Raw genomic sequence first — 18,563 nt, forward strand, 5'->3', positions numbered from 1 at the left:
CTATTGCAGGTCCCTTCAAAGCTGGGGGATGAAACAACCTTGGCATGATCTTCTGCTTAGAGGAAACTCAGATGGCAGCAGGCCTTGTCTTCTGCTTGAAGTGATTATCAACATTTGATACCTTCTGGTGAAGGGTAGAGAGCACCTGGCAGTGACATGGGTTGGAAACAGTCTCTGCAGATGGCCTTAGGATACTTGGGCTCTCGAGCCAAAAATTTAGTGCCTTTGGGTCCCAAGGAAGATCTTAAAAGGGATTCATCCCTTTGCTCACTGTTCTTATGGTCTGTACTCCCTCTATGTGAAATCCTTGAGCTCTGGAGGCCCTCAGGTGATGCTGATAAAGCTGACATCTTCTCCCAAATGACTGTCTATGCAAGTTGTGATTTTGTTTTGCTGGACTCTAAGTCTTGAGGCATGAACCTGGAGATGAATTATTGTTGTGTGTCTGCTGAACTGCAGTAGGGACTTGCTATTATTCACAATGCAGAAAAGGCAGCTTGAGTTGGCATCAGTCACAAAGTTATAAATCCGGGAGGAAGGAACTGGGCTTGCAGTGAATGTGAAACACAGTGTGAACTCCCAGCTATGGCAGAAGGAGCTGATGCAGCTGTTGGATAGAAGGAAGAATTAGCTCCTGGCTCTGTGGAAAAGAGGAACAAATAAAATGTGACAGTAAGAACTTTGTCTTCACCTTGCAAAGAAGACCAGGAGTGATGAGTTCATTTTAAAAAGTACATTCAAGCAAAAATCAGAACAGGTGACAAGACTATTTTGCTAAATTAGATGTGTTCACATGGGCAAAGCCATAGGAAATTTCCCTGAAAGTACTTGTAGACTAAGGCAACTTTTGCATGGTGGGCAGCCACCTGAGAGAACATCTAGTAAAGGGAGATTCTGAGGTTTGATCCCTTGAAATACAGGGGAAAAGAATGGGAGTATATCCAGCCTGTTTAAGTATTCTGGCATAAACAGTTAAGTAGTTAGTGTTTATTCTGTTAAGGAGATGGGAGAATATACTGATTAAAAATCCATTAGCATCCATTGGAACGTCCTGCATCAAGTCAGCCGACGCCCTTGCCTGGGAGGATGGGCCTCCCTTGTGGCTGAGCGGGTCGAGGGATGTAAATAGATCTTGAATTAAGTCAGACTGTGTCACTGCCCCAGGTGTCAGCCTTGTAAACAAAGGAGGAAGGGGTAGGAGAGGGGAAGCATCCTCTGTGTAGACGTTCAACTACTTGCAAAGCTGTACTCAGAAGGAATCCTATCTGATAAGAAGAACCTGGCTAGGCAGGGCAGGGGAAGATGTTGGTATTGCCACAGTTTGGGAGTAGGATGAGTTAGTGCTGGGGAGCAGAAAAATACGAGGAAAGCCTTGTGCCAGGCCACGTGAGGAGTGACCTCTAAGGTGCAGGATGCAATTAGCGCTCCCCTTGACACCGTGAGGTGTTGCTGAAGGGCCAGGCTCAGATGTAACGCAACTCTTGGGGAGGGATGTGCGCAAACAAGAGAGCATCCAGCAAACCAACAGAAATGATTAAGGTCTTTAGAAATATGGTGGGGGAGGAAGGATGAGGAGAACTAGGGCTGTGTAGCCTGAAAAAGAAAAGGTGAAACAGGGAACTTCATGGTCTTGAAGAATATACAGCAATGTACTTTTCTAGAAAACTGTAGTTTAGATGAAGACAGGGCAGGAAGTCACTTTACCTGTAATGAGGGAGTTCAGACTTCATGGTTTTCTATAGTATCAGTTGGGATAGTGAAGCAGAAATTGAGGCTATCTTAGAAAGCTTTTGGTGGGGTTGGATTGTGTGTGTTAGTTTTGGAACAATTAGTTAAAAGTCTCTAGATATGGATGACTTGCAACTGCTTGTGCCTCAAGCGAAGAATCTTGTCAGATGACTGATTAAGAACCCTTCAAGCTTGGCAGTTGTATGAGGTGTTTCACACCTGGAAAGGCAACAGTGAATGAGACTTTACAGCTGCAGGCCGTTTTGAGGAGTCTGATACTAAAATATGCTGTCTAAAGCCATTGTCAGTGCCCGGAAAAGGCTGCTGAAAAACTGAAAAGAATGCCGAAAAGAGTTACAAGATAATCTGAGGGCTGGAGAGATAGCTTTGTTCTGAGAATCATAAGGAGATCAATCTGTTTCTCTAATCAAGGAAAAGATTAAGGTGAGACTTGGTTATCCTGCATAAGCATAACATATCTTATGAGTATCGTTAGCTTGGAAGGGTAGAAATGACAGACTATGAACAGTGGTAAAAAGCCCCATGTTGAGATGCTAATACTGTAGTCACCTTCAGGGTCCTGCAGCCAGCTCTGCCTTCTCCTCTTGCACTTGTGGAGGTCCCTGTCTTTGCTTGTTACTGTTTTAGTGCACCTCTGTTCTTTGGGTTTCTTGTTCTTTTTGCTTGCTGCTCCTGTCGTGGTATCTGTCTAAGGCCTTTCCTTGTGACCCTTTTACCTTATGAGGAGACAACTCAAGTGAAAGAAAGCCCTCACTTGGGCCCAGCTAATGTAGGGCGATGCCATGACAAATCCACGCCCACTGTTTGTGTGTGTGCCTCTGGAATTGTTCCCTGCCTCTCCTTGCCCGACCTGTCATCTGCCTCCAAGTGATTTATAGCATCCCTTCTCCTGTGGTGCCCAGCTGCTTTGCCAAACAGGTACCCGAGAGCAGCCAGCACCTAACCCCTCTCCAAACCCAGCACCCTGTCTGGTGAAAATGATGAATGAAACCAAACATCACCCTTGCCTCTGGTTCCTGCCAGCCTATAATGCAGTGCTCTGTCAGTTGGGGGTGCTGGTTTATTTAGAGTCATTATGGCTGTTTGCAGTCCATGAGATGACATTTCTTCCCTAGTCCAGTGAACAAACCTCAAGAGGGAGTCTGGGTGAGATGCCGCAGCAGATGGTTCACTAAAATCTTGCTACATCTACAATTTCCCTTTCACCCACTGACGCTGTAATGCTGTTAAAAATAAAAATGATCCAGTGTGCCTGACAGGATGTATCTCTTCTGCTGCTTAGTGCTCCTGGAATCTCACGCTCTCTGTCTTCATGTTTTATTACCGCCTGGGGTAGGAGGGGAATTTCAAAGGTAGTAGATAGCTTCTGACTATGGTTGCAAGTCAGGGGAAAGCAAATGCTTTGATGTGCTTTAAGGAAGGAGGGAAAAAACACCAGCATTTCAACTTCTTTATTTTGTTTTTTTTATTGCTTTGTTCCATTTGGTGAGAGCAGAGCTTTGGTTTTTAGGGAATAACCCCAGAAAGCCTCTGTGTTTTCCTCTGGAGAGTCGAGTGCTACAGGATGGAACAGCTGGAGTTGTTCCAGAAGAGTCTTGTGGAGTAGGAGCCATAGCTCAGCTTTCCTTTGGTAAGTATGAGGTGAGGAGCTCACGTTTGGAAATAAAAGGCATGGAAAACATGGAATGGTGGCAGTATTTGAGCATGGTCTGGGCCGTGTCTCTAGGGTGCTTTAGGTGCCTCCTTCTAAACACCTGCAGGTTCTGTCCTGCTTGATGTGTAGGGCTACCTGTTTTCATTGCTCTGCTGATACATTATTTTATCAAAAAGTGCTCCTGCTTCTGAAGTGTGATTTTATTCCACCACCTCAAAACACTGAGAAGCCGTTCTGCCAGTATAACTGCACCTCCATCAGCAGACCTATGCCTGTGGAGACATGTTGATTGCTTGGGTCTTTGTGTCTGACACAGCTGTGCTTGCAGATGTCTCAGGAGTTGTCTGGGTATGAAAGATCAAATAGGATCTCTAGATGGAGCTTGGAAATCTAGGGAAGAGAAGAGGTGGGGCAATCAAAGCAGGGGAGGTGTGCGGTTTTATTGAGCCTGTTTTCAAAATACATGATGTCTGAGTAGGAAAGTACTGCTGGAAATGTGTGGCTGGTGAACAGAGAACAAAGCAGACTTCACACAGCTTGGAAGACAGGGGGCTTTGCTATTTGAACTTTAGCATGTATACTGTTCTCATGTTGGTTCCACTGTATTTCTTGGAGCAAGAAAAGGGATTTTTGAACCCATTCAGTGAAGGTAGACCCAACCCATCCAAGCAGTGGTGCAGGTGGAGCTGCATGCTGTGGATGAATGGGTGCATGGACTGGGAACTCCCAGCCTAGTCCTGAAAAGCTACTGCAGGGTGGCAAGTCTTTCTGGGCCAGAGCAAAGATGCCTACCAGCTCTTCCCTCTGCTTCCCCTCCCTTGCCCGTGGCTGTTTCCATCCTGTCAGTCATCCTGATCAACCTCTAATTGCTTCCCAGCCCACTCTAACATTTCAGAGCATCCGTTGTCTTGGAACGTATATTTCTGATTGTGTAGCCTGCCCTTCCTACAAGCTCCGCCTTGCTCACCTGGCTCTGGAGGCTCCAAGCAGAGCTCTGGGGCAACACTCTCATACTACCACAGCACTGGGACTTGGCAGCCTTGATATTCCTCCTCTGCCTTCGTATTTAGATGGGTATACATTTTCATACTCTTTTTCCGTGCAGGAGCCGTGTGTCAGGCAGATTTCAGCATCAAGGAGGGTTTGAAACTCAATTATGGTTGGAGAGTGGTTTGAGTTTGGGGTTTTTTTGTTTCTTGGCATGTTATTTTATCTGACTCTATTTCTTAAGGTGTGTGCTTTGGGGATGGTGGGGCAGGAACAGCTGTCCCATCCCTTGGTAAGCGAGAAGGCAAGAACATCCAGGAGGAGGGCCTGCTGGTGCATGAAATCATAGAATGCTTACAAGTTGGAAAGGACACATCGGGATGCTAGAGTCCAACTCCTGGCCCTGTACAGGACACCCCAAGAATCACACTCTGTGTCTTAGAATGTTGTCCAAACACTTCCTGAACTCAGATGGGCTTGGTGCTGTGGGGGAGGAACCTCCTGCTTTTTCCCAGCATTGTGGTACCAAAGCAAATACCAAAGGGAATAGCCAAGATGTGGCTTCTACTCTTCTAATCCGATGGCTGTGGGTGTCAGAGGGAAAGAAGAATGGTCATGGATATGTGCTGTCCCTGTTGGGATCCTCCAAAGGGCTGGGGACTAGTCTGGTGCTAATGTAAACTTGAACCCTACCTCTCCAGGTATGTATATGTATGTATGGCCAAACTTCGCGAACGCAGATTTGGGCAGGGCTCTCCCCACGTGGGTGTGCCCTTCCAGCCTGCACAGTGGATGTTTTAGGTGAGGCACAGCGTGCACAGAACTGGCCCCACCATTTCAGTCCTGAGGTCCATCTGGCACGGCCGAGCGAGCTTGGACAGTGACAGTGAAGTCCTTGGGACTGTCACAGCACCCGATACTAACTGGGGTTGACCCTGCTGAGCATCTGAGATGGGATGGGATGGGATGGGATGGCAGGGAGGCATTGAACTGCCAGGGGACAGTCCCCACTGAGACTCAAACTCAGGTCCTTGCGATTCAGAGTCCGGAGTGCTCACCATTACACCACGGGACTGCCCTACCTCTCCAGGTAGGAAAGAGCTAAAGGAGAAAGTGTGACAGTGGAGACAAGCAGCAGGAAGCAGGAGGAGATGTATAATAGCTGCATAAGGTGTAGAATGAGGAGTCCATGAATGGGGAGCAGCCACTGGGAGCATTGAGCAAAGCACCTGGCAACCCCACTGCTCCTCAGGGGTACCAGAAGGTGGATGCTGCCTGCCGGCAAAAGAGGCCATTCCATGACTGGCAGGGGGTCTTGTGACTCAGACCATGGGTGAATGGGGAATGTTTTATTCTTCTCATTCTTTAAGTCAAGCTTTCTGCTAGGTGCTACTGCCCCCTCCCTGAAGGGCTGGGAGTTTACCTGGTCCTGAAGTGCTGACCTACAATAGAAGATTAAACTAGCAGTGGCAAAACTTTGTAAGGTGCACTGCTGCCTGCCTGGACGTCTCCCTGGCTGCTCAGAGATGACTGAGCTGTCAGAGGCAGCGTGAAGGTTGTGCTCTTGCAGTTACCCTGGCAAGCAGCTGGGAAACCATCCAAAACCATCTTTGGGTATAATCCTGTGGCTACTTACAAGACTTACAAGGTTTCTCATCCAGGAGAGGGGTAAAATCCAAAAGCCCCTGCAGAAGAAGTGGTAGCAGGGCAGTGACAGTCCCCTCCCGCTTCCCTGGGCCTTACCAATGGGAGCATAAGTCCATAGCTCCAAGACATATCCTTAAGTCCTAGTAACTCAACAGGGATTTCAGCTGACTGTAGGTGGGAGTGCAGGCAGCAAGAAATACTTGTGTGCTGCTAGTGTATCTCATCTGAAAAGTGGAATGTCTTTCCAATGCCTGGAAAATAACTACGTGACCTCCCCTGGAAGAGGCTGTATGTGATTCTGATGGACAGAGGCAGGGAGCAGCACGCCTGCAGTCATGCAGCTGCTCGGGATCGGATGCAGAGCACAGACAGGTTCTCCTGCATCATGGATCCACTCTTCTTCACTGCTGTTCTCTAAAGCAGAGTGCTGACACCTCACCCTCGGGGTAGTGGGAATGCCAGAGGCAGGTTGGATTCGTCGTCATGAGCAGTGGGGAGTGAGTCAGTGCTGGGGATGGGTGAATCGGTGCTGGGAGGAGTGAGTGGGTTGGGGCATATGTGGGGATGACCAGGAGCTGCCACATGGATGTGTGGGAAGCTGGGAGAGAGTGGGGGCACAGTAGTGGGTACTGAGGTGCCCCAAGAGGTTGAATAGAGCAAAGGATCATCCTAGGCATGGGTAGTGCTGCCTGGTGCCTTCACCCTGGGCAGAGCATGGAGTGCAGAAGCCTGCATCATCATTGAGCCCATGGCTTGTTGGTGAGAAGGAGCCATGCTAAAGGGATGGCACATGAGGACAAGCTGAGTGGATGGCTTATAGCCAAAGCTTGTTATGCAGTTGACCAGCAGTTCCTGAGCCCTATATGTATGCCCTCCGGGCATGCCTCTTGGCTGAACATGCACCAGAGCTCAGCTGAGGCTTTCTGGTAAAGCCCCTGACACCAATACTCCTTTGTCCATTAGGAAAAGTTAAAAACTCAGAAACTGATCCAGCCCCTTAATGTGCATTTGCATCCTAGTCAGCCCATTTGGGGCTGGTAAGTGCAAAGGCACAGAAGATAGATCCAGGAAATGACAGAGGGGAACAGAGCCAGGAGGTCCATTATAAGGTTGGTAGGGTGGAAGAGGTGTCGGCTATTTGAGGGCAGAAATGCAATAAGTTTCTCAAAGATAGAGAGGAAAATGTGGGTCTCTAAAAATTAGCCTGGAATCAGGAGATGGCTGGATGCAGCTGGGAGGGAAAAATGGAGTATGTGGTGATGGCTCTGGTAGGAGCCAGGGATTGGCACCAATTGTTTCACCTGTATGGGCTTCAGGACTGGTTTGCCACGATAGGGACGTGCTGTTAAATAACATGTGGTATTTGTTCTCAGTCACCCAGGAAGGGGTATGGCTTGGACACTGGAGAGTCTGCAAAATTTAAGAAGCCTTAGGAGACACTCATTTCTTGCTTTCTCTTGCTCAGGAACATACTTTTGGACAGTATCCTGAACTTGAGACAGCGCCTTGGGGAGCTGGGGTTGTAATCCCTCTTCTCCCCCATCACACTTTGAAACCCATAGCAAACTTTGTAGTGCTCATTTCTGCCCGTTGCTGAAGGCTGGCATCACTAATGCCTCACCAGTCAGAGGTCTTTGCTTTATACAGCCCTGCTAATCTTACTCTTTGATGCCGTGAGTGCATTTCTGAAAAATCAGAAACCCTTTCGGCATCACTTTCCAGGGACATGGAGCAGATGGAATGACAGAGTGACCACCCAGGGCAGAGATGGACGAGGGTGGGCAGTGGGGACTGCCACCCCACTCACCTGTCAGAAGACCACTGGCTGGCAGGGTCACAGTTCCCCTGGAGATGGTCACTGCCTGAAGAAGCCCTGTCAAAGCACTTCAGCAATCAGCAGTTCTTTGAGCTGCTGGAAGAGGGTCCCAGGAGCTGTCATGAGGTTTTCAGAGTCTTATTGTTAGATCAGTGCTTCAACACCTGCAGACACTTGGTGTCCAGGGCAAGCTGTAAGGGGATGCTGGCACACTCCTTTGTGCTGGATCTGATCTCATTCTTTCACATAGGAAGATATTCCTAGAGCTTAAAGGTCTAATGTTAAAAAAGGTTAAGTGTGCCCTTGAGTCTCCAGGCGATGGTGAGGGAGCTGCAGGTGATCAGCAACTCTGCAGCACCGAGCCCTTAGTAACCCTCCCACAGTCCTCTCATCTTCCCATGACAGAAGAAAGTTCCCTTGCTCATGCTCCCTTGAGTCATCTCGTCCTCCGCTTCCAAGGAGAGAGTGCTTGGTGTTGGTAAACAGTATGTTATAAATAGGCAACTGATGCTATATTGGAAGGAGTTTTCTGTGCTGGTGAGAACAGGCTTAGTAGGACTGGACCTGGAAGCTCTGAGCTCAGCTCAGGTGTGCAGGGACACTGGTGACCCCTCATCAAGGGTCTGCTGTGGGTATGGCTGAGGGGATGCTTCCTGACCTCCAGCTTTGTTTCCCTGGCCCTGGGGAACCATCCAGTTTTCCACCCCTACCAGACCTACTGGGCCTCTTGCTGCAAGGATGTTGAGGTGTTTGAGCATGTCCAGAGAAGGATGATGGACCTGGTGAAGGGTCAAGAGCACAAATCATGAAGAGTGGCTGAGAGAGCTGGAGGTGCTTACACTGGAGAAAAAGAGGTTCAGGAAGACACTTGAACCTTCCTGAAAGGAGTTTGTAGCCAGGTAGGGGCTAGTCTCTTTTCCCAAGTAACAAGTGATAGGACAAGGGGAATTGTCCTCCAGTTGTACCAAAGGAGTTTTAGGTTAGATATTGGGAAGAATTTCTTCATTGAAAGAGCGGTCAGGCTTTGGAACAAGCTGCCCAGGAATATGGTGGAATCCTCATCCGTGAAGTATTCATAGAACATGTGAATGTGCCACCTGGTTTAATGGTGAACACAGCATTGCTGGATTAATGGTTGGACTGCATGATCTTGGAGGTGTTTTCCAACCTTAATGATTCTATGAATCTGTGACGTGTGGATGGGATGTTGGAGAGAAGTCTGGAAAGCAAGTAGGATTCAGGAGGAAGGAGTGATATGCACATGGCTGTGTCGGGCTACGGTTGTCCTTGAGGGTCTGCAGGTCATGTAGGGATGAACGTACTGCGACTGGCAAGCAGAGGCATAAAACGTGGGGCTTGGTAGATGTCAGCTTCGTCCTGTTGAGATGGTCCCTGACTCAGCAGAAGGTGTATAACCAACATCTGTGTAGATGAGCAGGTAACTGCCCTGGGATGCTTTGCAGTGCTCACTGGGTTGTCAGGTGGAAGGCACCAAACTAGGCATCTCTCTTTGCTGCCAAGTTGCACACACCCATCCGCTATGCCTGTGCCACTTGGGAGAGCAAGTGTTGACCCTAAAACGCTGCTGGGGCTGTGGATTTCTGATGAGCTGCAGGAGATGAGTCATAGGCACCCACACACGCCCTGTGTGTCTGCATGAGGTGGAGCCCGGCAGAGCCGCATGTGGCAGAGCTGATCTCAGAGTTCCTGTCATTGACTGAGAGCACATGTGTCCCTGCCACCAGACCTGGCAGTCAGTCCCCAGCAGCCATGCCTGGTGGCTGGCACCACTGCTTCAATGGGGGCCTGATTTCAGTATGTGGGAATTCTCGGAGTCTTTGACTGGAATGCTGATGGAGTGGTGTAAGCAGAGGGCAGGATGCCAGTTGTGAAATTCCGGCCTCCTCACTCACTTACAGGGCTAGGGCAGGATTGCTGTGGCAAGCCTTGGCCATAAACAGGTGGGCAGGGCAGCAGCAGCGAGGCTGGCTGCCTGAGACAAGAAGCTGGAAAAGGAGGTACTGTTCTCCTGCATTCCTGTACTTTCTCTTTTCAGGCCCTGGAGTGGGCTGTCAGGTTTGCTCTTGGGGCAGCTGGGCAGCTTGTCCTCCGAAGGCTGGCTTGGGAGGTATGTTCAAAGCCCCAGCTGCTTGGGTGGAGATGGGATTTACCCTCTGCAGGAGGCTGTGGTTCAAGGAACAGCTGTGAGTTGGCCTGACTGGGTGATTTTAGGCAGGAGAAAACTGGCTTTGCAGACTTCCCCCCGTTAAAGGGAGGGTGACTGGGGGAAGGAGTAGATGGGCTTGCCTGGGAACTCTCAGGAGGGGGTTGGTGGTGGTGGTGACTTGTAAAGGGCAGACTGAATCTAAAAGCTCCCCAGTTTGAGGAGTGGAGGCTTTGCTTGGTGTGCTGTTCAAGTAAGCAGCATTGTCTGGCCTTATACATTGTCCAGGTTGTGTTTTAAGCCATGTAAACCCATTTCTGCCTAGGGCTTTCCTGTGAATTATTGGGCTAGCTCCTCTGGGCTGATTGGGATATGTTGAAAGAGCCAGGCAAAAGGCATCCCAGAAATACCCTGACTGGTGAGTGAAATGAGGCAGTGTGGCTGCACTTTATCCATTGATAAAAAGCAGAATGCTCTGTAAGAGGCTCCTGTCTCATCTGAAGTGTGTAGCATGTCTTTCCATACCTTGATCTGAAAAAGAAATGTTAGGAAGCCTCTGCTACATAATGCATTAATGGATTTTGCCTCTGCTTTTGGTATCTGTAGCTCACCTGCCACAGTAAAAGTGCATACAACTGGATCATACAACTGCTTGGGGTACCTCTGAGGGAACTTGAGTGCTTTAGGGCAGGAGACCTTTTGAAAATACCCTATAACAAAAATGGAGGTACAAAAACTGTGTTGATTGTATTTGCCAAGAGCCATGCAAGCCCTGATGCTGATGATCAGTTGCAAGTCTGACAACAAGGTTCAAATGTGTTCTACTATGTCAAAACGGGATAACTATCATGTTTTAATATTTGTTGATATGAATGGAAAAGCTGAAGTTAACCATGTAACAGTTGACACTTGTCAAACTACTTGGTTTATTTAAAAAGTAAAAAAAAAGCTTTCTTTCTCCTCTGTGAACAGTTTGGGCACTATGGGAAGCAGCTGTGCCGGAAGGAAATGGGAAACAAGAGGACAAGGTAGGATGACAGTGTATTAGGGTTTAAATATTTGCCCACGATGCAACTGAAAGAGAACCCTTTGGCCTCTCAGGCTAAGAACGCAAAGGAGTTGTGGTGCAGAGCAAGGAGACCACAGTACCATTCTCTCTCTGGCTTTAGCCATATCTGTGCTTCGAATGTTTGGGTACAGTATGGCTAAAAAGATGCTGATCACACAGAGGCATCAGCTGTGGAAACAGAGGCTGTAAAGGAGTGCTTGGAAAAATTACAGGTATACAGAGTTTAGCCTGAGGAGAGTGGAGGCAGGTAAGATGTCTCATGATGGCATGGGATCTTCAATCCCCTTCATGAGAAGGGAGAGCAGTGTTTTTGTAGGAGCAGCAAGAAGCAGAAATAATGAAATCTGGAAGCAGAGTTGGAAGGAATAGCATGGCTTTCCAACCTGCCAAAGCCATGTCCTCTGTAAGGGAAGAAAACTTTTGGTCTAGGATCATTTATTTAAGCAGTTGCTATGATGTGTGTGGCAGGAACCTATTTCTCATCATCAAAGAAAAATTCCGATTAAGCTACTTGGTCTTTGCTGCCCCTACCCTGAGACACTGCCAGGGCTGGGTTGATAATGGGTTACATAGTCAGAGTTCAGAGAACGGTCTTGAAAAGATCCGGTCCTTGAAGCACAGCACAGTGCTCAAGTCTGTCCCTTTTTGGGTAAACACTTTAATTTAGTCATGTACTTAAGTTACAATGAGTTCAGTGAAAGTGTTCCAATAGAAGTATGTACTTTAGAGCTTTCCTGGGCAGGGGTCATTTCTTTTCCATGAAGATCCTTTAAGTAACCTCTTAAAAAGCATTATTCTGTACAGCTGCCAAAGATAGATTTGCATTTGGAGAAATACTAAATGTTAATCTCATCTGGGATATTAATTAGTAATTTATCTCAGAGGGCCGTAATCTACTAATTGCTTTTATGCTTTTGCTCCTGTCATGTGTTTGAGAAGGCCAGGCAAACTTCATGGCTATAAGGAAAATTCTGGAGTAACTGCTTGTTACTGTGTTGTATCAGAGGTCTCAGCCACTGCCTTGGGTGGCTTGTCTTTGTATGCAATACATGTGCTATGTTGTCTTGATCATCAAATGGGGTATGGGGCAGCATGTTCACACATGTGAGCCACCAAAAAACAGTTCTGTTTTTTCAAGGTACCGTAATTGCCTTTGTGGTCTGCTGGGCCCATGTCTAGGTTTGAAGGGGAAAAACCAAAATGTTTTACCCACAAGCAGGGGAGGGGCCTCCTCCACGATAATCACACCACTCTTTATCAAATTTAAGAAAAGGAATTTTAATACAAGAAGGATAACTGCTATATATATATATATATGTAAACAGACTAGTGCAACCCACTTCCCCAACACCACAAGAGAAAGAAAAAAAACAAAACAACAACAAAACCCAGCAGGTTTTCCTCCGGGAGAAAAGGTTATACTTAAGTGTCCATGTCACAGCCCGGCTGGCTGCAGAGTGAGTTTCAGTCCCTCTCCAGCGAGACAAACGAGCAGTGGGCTTTCAGATGGACTCAGTCTCTTCCCCCTGTGTTCCCCGTCCAAGAAGCAGAAAGGTACGAGCAACCAGAAGCAAATCCAAGGCAGGCAGCAGCAGCAGCGTGGCACGAAAAGTAGTCCGGAGTAGGCAGCAACGAGACAGCCAGGAAAAAACCCAGCAGTAACCAGCAGGGCAGCCTGCCTCCTTGGAGCCCCCACTCCCGCGTTCCGCTGAGCCAAGACTGGGAAGAATATCCAAAAAAAAAAAACCAAAAGAGACAAACCTGCCCCCACCCGAGCCATCAACAGTTAACTGCTTCTTTTGTTAACCGCTGGCCTGGGCAGTTAAGTGGCAGGGGAGAGAATTTACATAATAATCCCAAACTACAACAGCCCATTTTTATTTGGATGTCCTGCCCGTCCTGCCCATCTGTGTGATGCTGCACTTCCCATCCACCTATACAGCCAGATGTCCTTTCCATAGAAAATGAACAGCCAGGAATGTGGTTCCTTGGTGGAAATCTCTGGCATGCTTTAGTGCATCCTGCCAATGTTGTGCTGTTTGCTGGTACCTGGGGAAGGTTTAGGGCTGTACAAGGTGACCTTCAAATTTCAAGACTTCACACAAGGTCAGAGATTAGATTCATCTCAGGCTTTGGGACACCCAGACCCACCATGCTGTTTTCTTTGGGCGTTTGAAGTCATCTTGGAAGCACACAGAGGTCTTTAGGAGGGAAAGGTGGTCTCGGGAAACATGGCCAGAATAAGGGTGTGTCTTGGCTTCCACTGACACATAAGGATCAAGGCTGAAGGCTTAACCTGGCAGTGGAGGTGGTGGGATGGGAATAGCACAGCTTTTCTGTGCATGTCCCTCTCAAGACTGCTGCTACAACTCCCATCAGGCTGTTCCCCACTGATTTGCACTCTGTTTAGGGGAGTGCTTTCCGCAGAAAGCAGCCTTCAGTTGTGCAGGCTAACTTAGAATAGCTCCAGGCTGTGATGTTTAGCTGCTCCTGGGTGTTCTCCAGAGTCAAATCCATGGAAAGCCCACTTCTGTTTTCCTTTCAGGGCCAGCAGGTATCCATCTGGTCTTAGTTCTTCTGTGTGATGCTGCTCTGTCTGGGCTGAAGGGCCATTCATGGCTTCACCTTCAGCAGTCTTTGGTGCACAGTTTTTGGTGTGATCCACATTGGTTTTGAGGTGACCTCCCAGCCATCTGCTTCATATTGAGTCAGGATTTTGGTGGTCTTGGTAGACGTGAGCACCCTGGCTTGGGCTGGGACTGTGAGCAAGAGTAACTCAGGTTACCAACTGCAAGTCTTTAGTGGACTCTCAATAGTCTTGGTATTTGCTCTTGTGGAGGTGTGCTCCATGGATAAATAGTGACTCAGAGCAGCTTCATCCAGTTAAAGTACTCTTTTGTTGTTTGTCCTAACGTTGAAATAGAGTCTGGATGACCTGAGGCTTGCACTGCTGTCTTGCCAAAAATTCAGTGCCCTCCTCCAAGCCCAAGCAGCCACTTTATTTTGCACACCTTTATCTGCGGGTCTGTGAGTCGGCCTGCTTGCCTTGAAGTACCACTTCAGTGTTCCTGGTCTCTGCTGGATGCTGATGTCTCTGTGCCCTGCGTCAAACCGGTGCTTTGTTCCCCGTGTTCCCAAGCCAGGCCTAGCTCCTCTTGCCAAGCCCCATGGGATGGAGAGAAACCATTGAAAAGAAGAGCTTGGTCAGCATCTCTCAAGTGCTGGTAGCTGGCTGAGAGCCTAGCATACCCAGTCTGGTGCATGCCAGTGGCTCCTGCCTGCAGACCTGAGCCCCAGCAGTCAAAAGCAGGCAGAGTTGCCCTAAAAACTCAAACAGAGACAGATGTTCAACCCTCGTTTTTCCCGGCACGTAAAGGTTATTGGGCAGCTGTCTCTAGATTAGATCTCTCTGGCAGTATCAGAACAAATATCCTGCAGAAGAACTGGAACATCTCTGGGCCTTGATGTGCCAGTGAGGTCCAGCAGATCTCTCTGCAGCATGGGTGAGGGCTTTGGAACAAGGACGGTCTCAAGGCTCTATTTAATGTCCATCTTGCTCTGGTGTGACCTTTGTTATTTATTCAGGGCCCAGCAGGAGCTCCAAATTGGTCTCCAGCAACATCTGTCTAGCTGCTGGGACAGAGTGCTTAACGGGAACTGTGTGCTGTAGAGCCTCAAGGTTTTTCCAGTGTCACAATGTCCTAGTTTGGACATACTTGTGGTCAAGGTTGCCATGCTGCACTTTGTTGTACTGGGTGCTGTGCCAGCCCTGTGTGTACTGTTCTGGTGCTGTGGCATGGGTTGGGCTGTTCTGCTGTTGCTGGTGCTCTGACCCCTGTTTGTGATTTCCCCAGCAGATGCAGAAAGCAAATTCCTGGATGTTCTCCTACAACTGTCTTAGCTTGCTGACTGCATCCAGACCTCTTGCTGTGAGAGCCCTTTGCTGATGTCTGCTGTTCTTGAGGAACAATTGAAGACTTTCCTCCTCCTACTGTGGCTGCCAAATCGCTTTACAACTCAGTCTGAAGTTGTAAAGGGAGCTCGGTTCTGCTTGCTGCAGGGCTGTGATTGCCTTGACCTTTGGTGCTTGGCTGTGCTGTGGGTCCTTTTTACACCACGGCTGCAATGCAAGCATTACCTTAGGAGTGCTGTAAGAAAGGTGAGAAAAGGTTAGAACATCCCCAGCCTGCAAATTGCAAACACTTGAAGCTCCAATCTGCTAAAGGACCCTGGAAAAGAGTCAACTTTATTTGTTACAGGAAGGCTGCAAGTACCAGGATATGGAGTAGATGTTCCTGTTGTTGTAGGAGCAACACTGAGGCTGCTCCTGCTGGAAGTCATGCAGCACCCTGGCAGCTTGTCTGTCGCTCAGTGGCCACAAGGGAAGGGGTTTCCCTCTAGGCATCCTGGTTTGCATCTTGGGTGTTTGCTGCTGGATGAGCGAGTCACGCTGGTGGGCCCTTCCCTCCTAGTGCCCAGTTTCCTCACCTCATGTGAAGGAGGGATTTTCTATATGCCATGCACGCACTTTGCCACTGGTCTGAATTGATGCAAAGATTGAATTTTTGCATGTCCCTATAGAGCAGTTGCTAAAAGAAGGGACATGAAGCTTTTCTGAAGTACCATCCAAGAGAGGAAATGCCTTAACCCTGTGCATGCTGAGTGTAGAGTTGTTGGTGCTTAGGGCAGAAGGACTGGGCAAGACAGAGGCTTACCCCCAGTAACCACTGAGTGCTCAAGCAACTTACTGCTACAAAGCAGGGATGCTACTGGGGCTGATCCAGTAGCGTGTCCTGCCAGCACCTGTTGAGGAACCAGCTGTGGAGCCCTGAGAGGTGGCCTGGACTACTCTGAGAGGTACTCCTTGCCACTACTTGGTGTCTGCATCACCAAAGGGTTTCCCTGGTGGGAAGTGCTGATCATGCTGCCTAGGTCAGTGATTGTGATCGTGAGCAGCGAACCAAATTCTTCTGTCTTTGAATGCTATGCTGCAAGGAGGTAAAGACTTCTCTCATGCATAAGTGAGGAGAGGAGAACAGTCAATGTGACCTTGAGAGACTAGCTAAAAACCTGGTTTTATGAGAGGCTCACACATGTTTTGCCCAAGAGGAAAACCTGGGTGCAGATGAGAATACCCAGTCTGTGACTGGTCAGAGACAGATACAAGGCCTAAGGGAAAACAAGTATGTTAATACTCCCTTATGCACAAGAGGATTAAGATCAGAGATAAGAAGCTTTAAGATGAGGAGAGGTTACTGATAAACAAAGGAAAAACGAATAAGAGGTGCAGAGCTCCTGCTAAAAATGTTTGCATTTGCAAAAGGGGCAAGATGACATTTGTTCACTTGAGAAATGGGGGAGACATGGAAAAATTCAGAGTAAATAAGAGATTACCAGGGGGACTGATTAATGTTTCAGCCAAGCCAGGAGTCATGCACCTGAACAACTCTCCTAACAGTGCTTGAAAGCTAGAGTGATACTTCTGCAATAAAGATCCGGTATGAATATCACTCTCATTTAAAAAATGAAGTGTGGGAGCGCCAGCCTAGGACAGGCCCAGAGATATTTTGAAAGGAAAGTGCAAACCATGTGCAGGTAGTGTAACTGAGGATAATAGACATGCAGGAAATAAAGAAGGCAACCCCTGAGGAACAGCCTTTGTGCTACTAGAATCCATAAACTAGAAGCTGAACGCCGCTGATGTCAAGAGATTGTCAAGTCTCCATCCTTGAGTTTGCCAGAAATCCACTGGGAGTTGGTGGAGTTGCTACTGCTGGGGTGCTGAGGGATAAGTGAGGAAACCCTGTTTTCTGGGACTTAATCCCGACTATATGACTTGGTTGCCAAATGTCCTGTCCACTGCTCTGCAGAATATACAGTGTGAAGTCCAGCACCTTGTCAGTCTTTACCACTCAAATTATTTATCACATTAGCTGGACCACTGGCAGCATATGCCTACAGGAAACAAGGGAAGCCAAACAGTAAGCACTATTTCTTTATAAAGTACAAGCTGGCAGACAATCTTGATTTCCTTCTGAAAGATTTACAGGCCAGGAGCTTGAAGGGAAGGTAACAGGTAGATATATTTGGAACTAAAGTGTTTGATTTGGTGACTCATAAAATCTAACACTCAAAATTTAATGTGAATCGCAGTGGCTGTGACTGTTGTGCAGACTGAGAGCTGATTGATGTAGAGAACTGTTTGATAGGTTTGGGCTTTTCTCTTGATGACGGAGGAAGAGATGGGTCCTTACCATGGACTAGAATGGAACCCTCCTTATGGGACATCACTGGGAGTGTCTGTGGCATCAGGACTCCATAGTGTTTGTCAGTAGGGAGACAAGATGGAACTGGGCACCTCTTCTTTGTGGTACAGAAGTGCCAGATGCCATGGCTGTGCTGGTTCCTTGTTGGCCAGTGGAGGCAGTCAGGTTGCTTTCTTGGCAGCAGAGCTGCAGCACACTGCTCTGTGCATGCCACTGTTCACCAGACCTCCCTGAAGGGGAAGGGGATGCCATCAACCCTTCCCTGATGGCCAGGCAGGGATAGACACCCTTTGCCCAGGAGCACCCAGTCCAGAGCGATGTGAAAATTGAGGCAGGAGGACAGCTGTATGAACATGAGAGCAAAAGGCAGAGCTGGACACCAAATTGCCCTTAGGCTGAGGACAGATTAGAGCCAGCTGAGATGAGAAGTGCATACTAGGGTGTCAAGCCATGGTTACAGCCCTTCTTGGCATGGTATGTTATGTTCAGGGCACCATGAGACTTGAAAGCACTACCAGCAGATTGGAGGGAGTTCCTGTAAAAAAGGTATAAAAAAGACCCAGCTGTTTGGAGCTAAATCTGTATTGCCTGGGAAGGTAGACAGTTTCCAGTGGGCAAAGGGAGCTTGAAGGGTTTTGCTGGTGTTTAAAGGCAAAGGCAAGGCTTTGTGATTGATTATCATGTGTGATTTTGAAAGAAACAGAGTTGTGAAATGGACGATTCCCTGACCTTCATGAAAGTTAGCAACCAAAATTTCTTTGTATTGAAAATCACGAATGAGAAAATAAACTCCATGGGACAAAAAGTGTTACGTGGCCTGGTCAAAGGATGACTATCAAGGGGAAGATGTGGAAATAAAATGGCTTGGTTTCACCTGAAGTTTGAAGATTTTCTTGATGCTTGGATTCCCTAGCTTGTGGATTGTTTTTTCCCAGGGAAGGGAGTTCTTTGAACATCTCTGTTTCAAGTCTTTGAAACAAAGGAGCATCCCAGTGCCAAGCCCCAGGAAATAAGCAGGGTGTCTCCAAAATATCTATGTCCCTTCAGGATCACGCTCTTATCAGGTTCAGGACAAAATGTCAAGAGGAGGAGAAACTCAAACCTAGGTTTTTCATGAACCCAAATACTCTCTGCTGTTAGAGTCTACTACAATCCACACCAGGGACCATCCCAGCAGAGTAAGTTGTGTGGTCTGCAGTGCTTACATTTGT

At 47.9% G+C, this 18,563-nt stretch overlaps 1 protein-coding gene across 3 annotated transcripts in view; it reads left to right on the forward strand.

The window, feature by feature from the left end:
• Nucleotides 1-18,563, forward strand: part of TMEM63B (transmembrane protein 63B) — a 51,292-nt gene that overhangs the window by 5,288 nt on the left and 27,441 nt on the right. The window contains exon 2 of one of the 3 annotated variants that reach the window (XM_071576287.1): nt 3,245-3,379. The exons of the other annotated variants lie outside the window; for them this stretch is intronic. The gene's annotated coding sequence lies outside the window, so the exon portion shown is untranslated. The remainder of the gene's footprint in view (nt 1-3,244; nt 3,380-18,563) is intronic. 3 annotated transcript variants of the gene reach the window in all.

This window comes from Pithys albifrons, chromosome 2 (assembly GCF_047495875.1).
Source record: "Pithys albifrons albifrons isolate INPA30051 chromosome 2, PitAlb_v1, whole genome shotgun sequence".
NCBI lineage: Eukaryota > Metazoa > Chordata > Aves > Passeriformes > Thamnophilidae > Pithys > Pithys albifrons.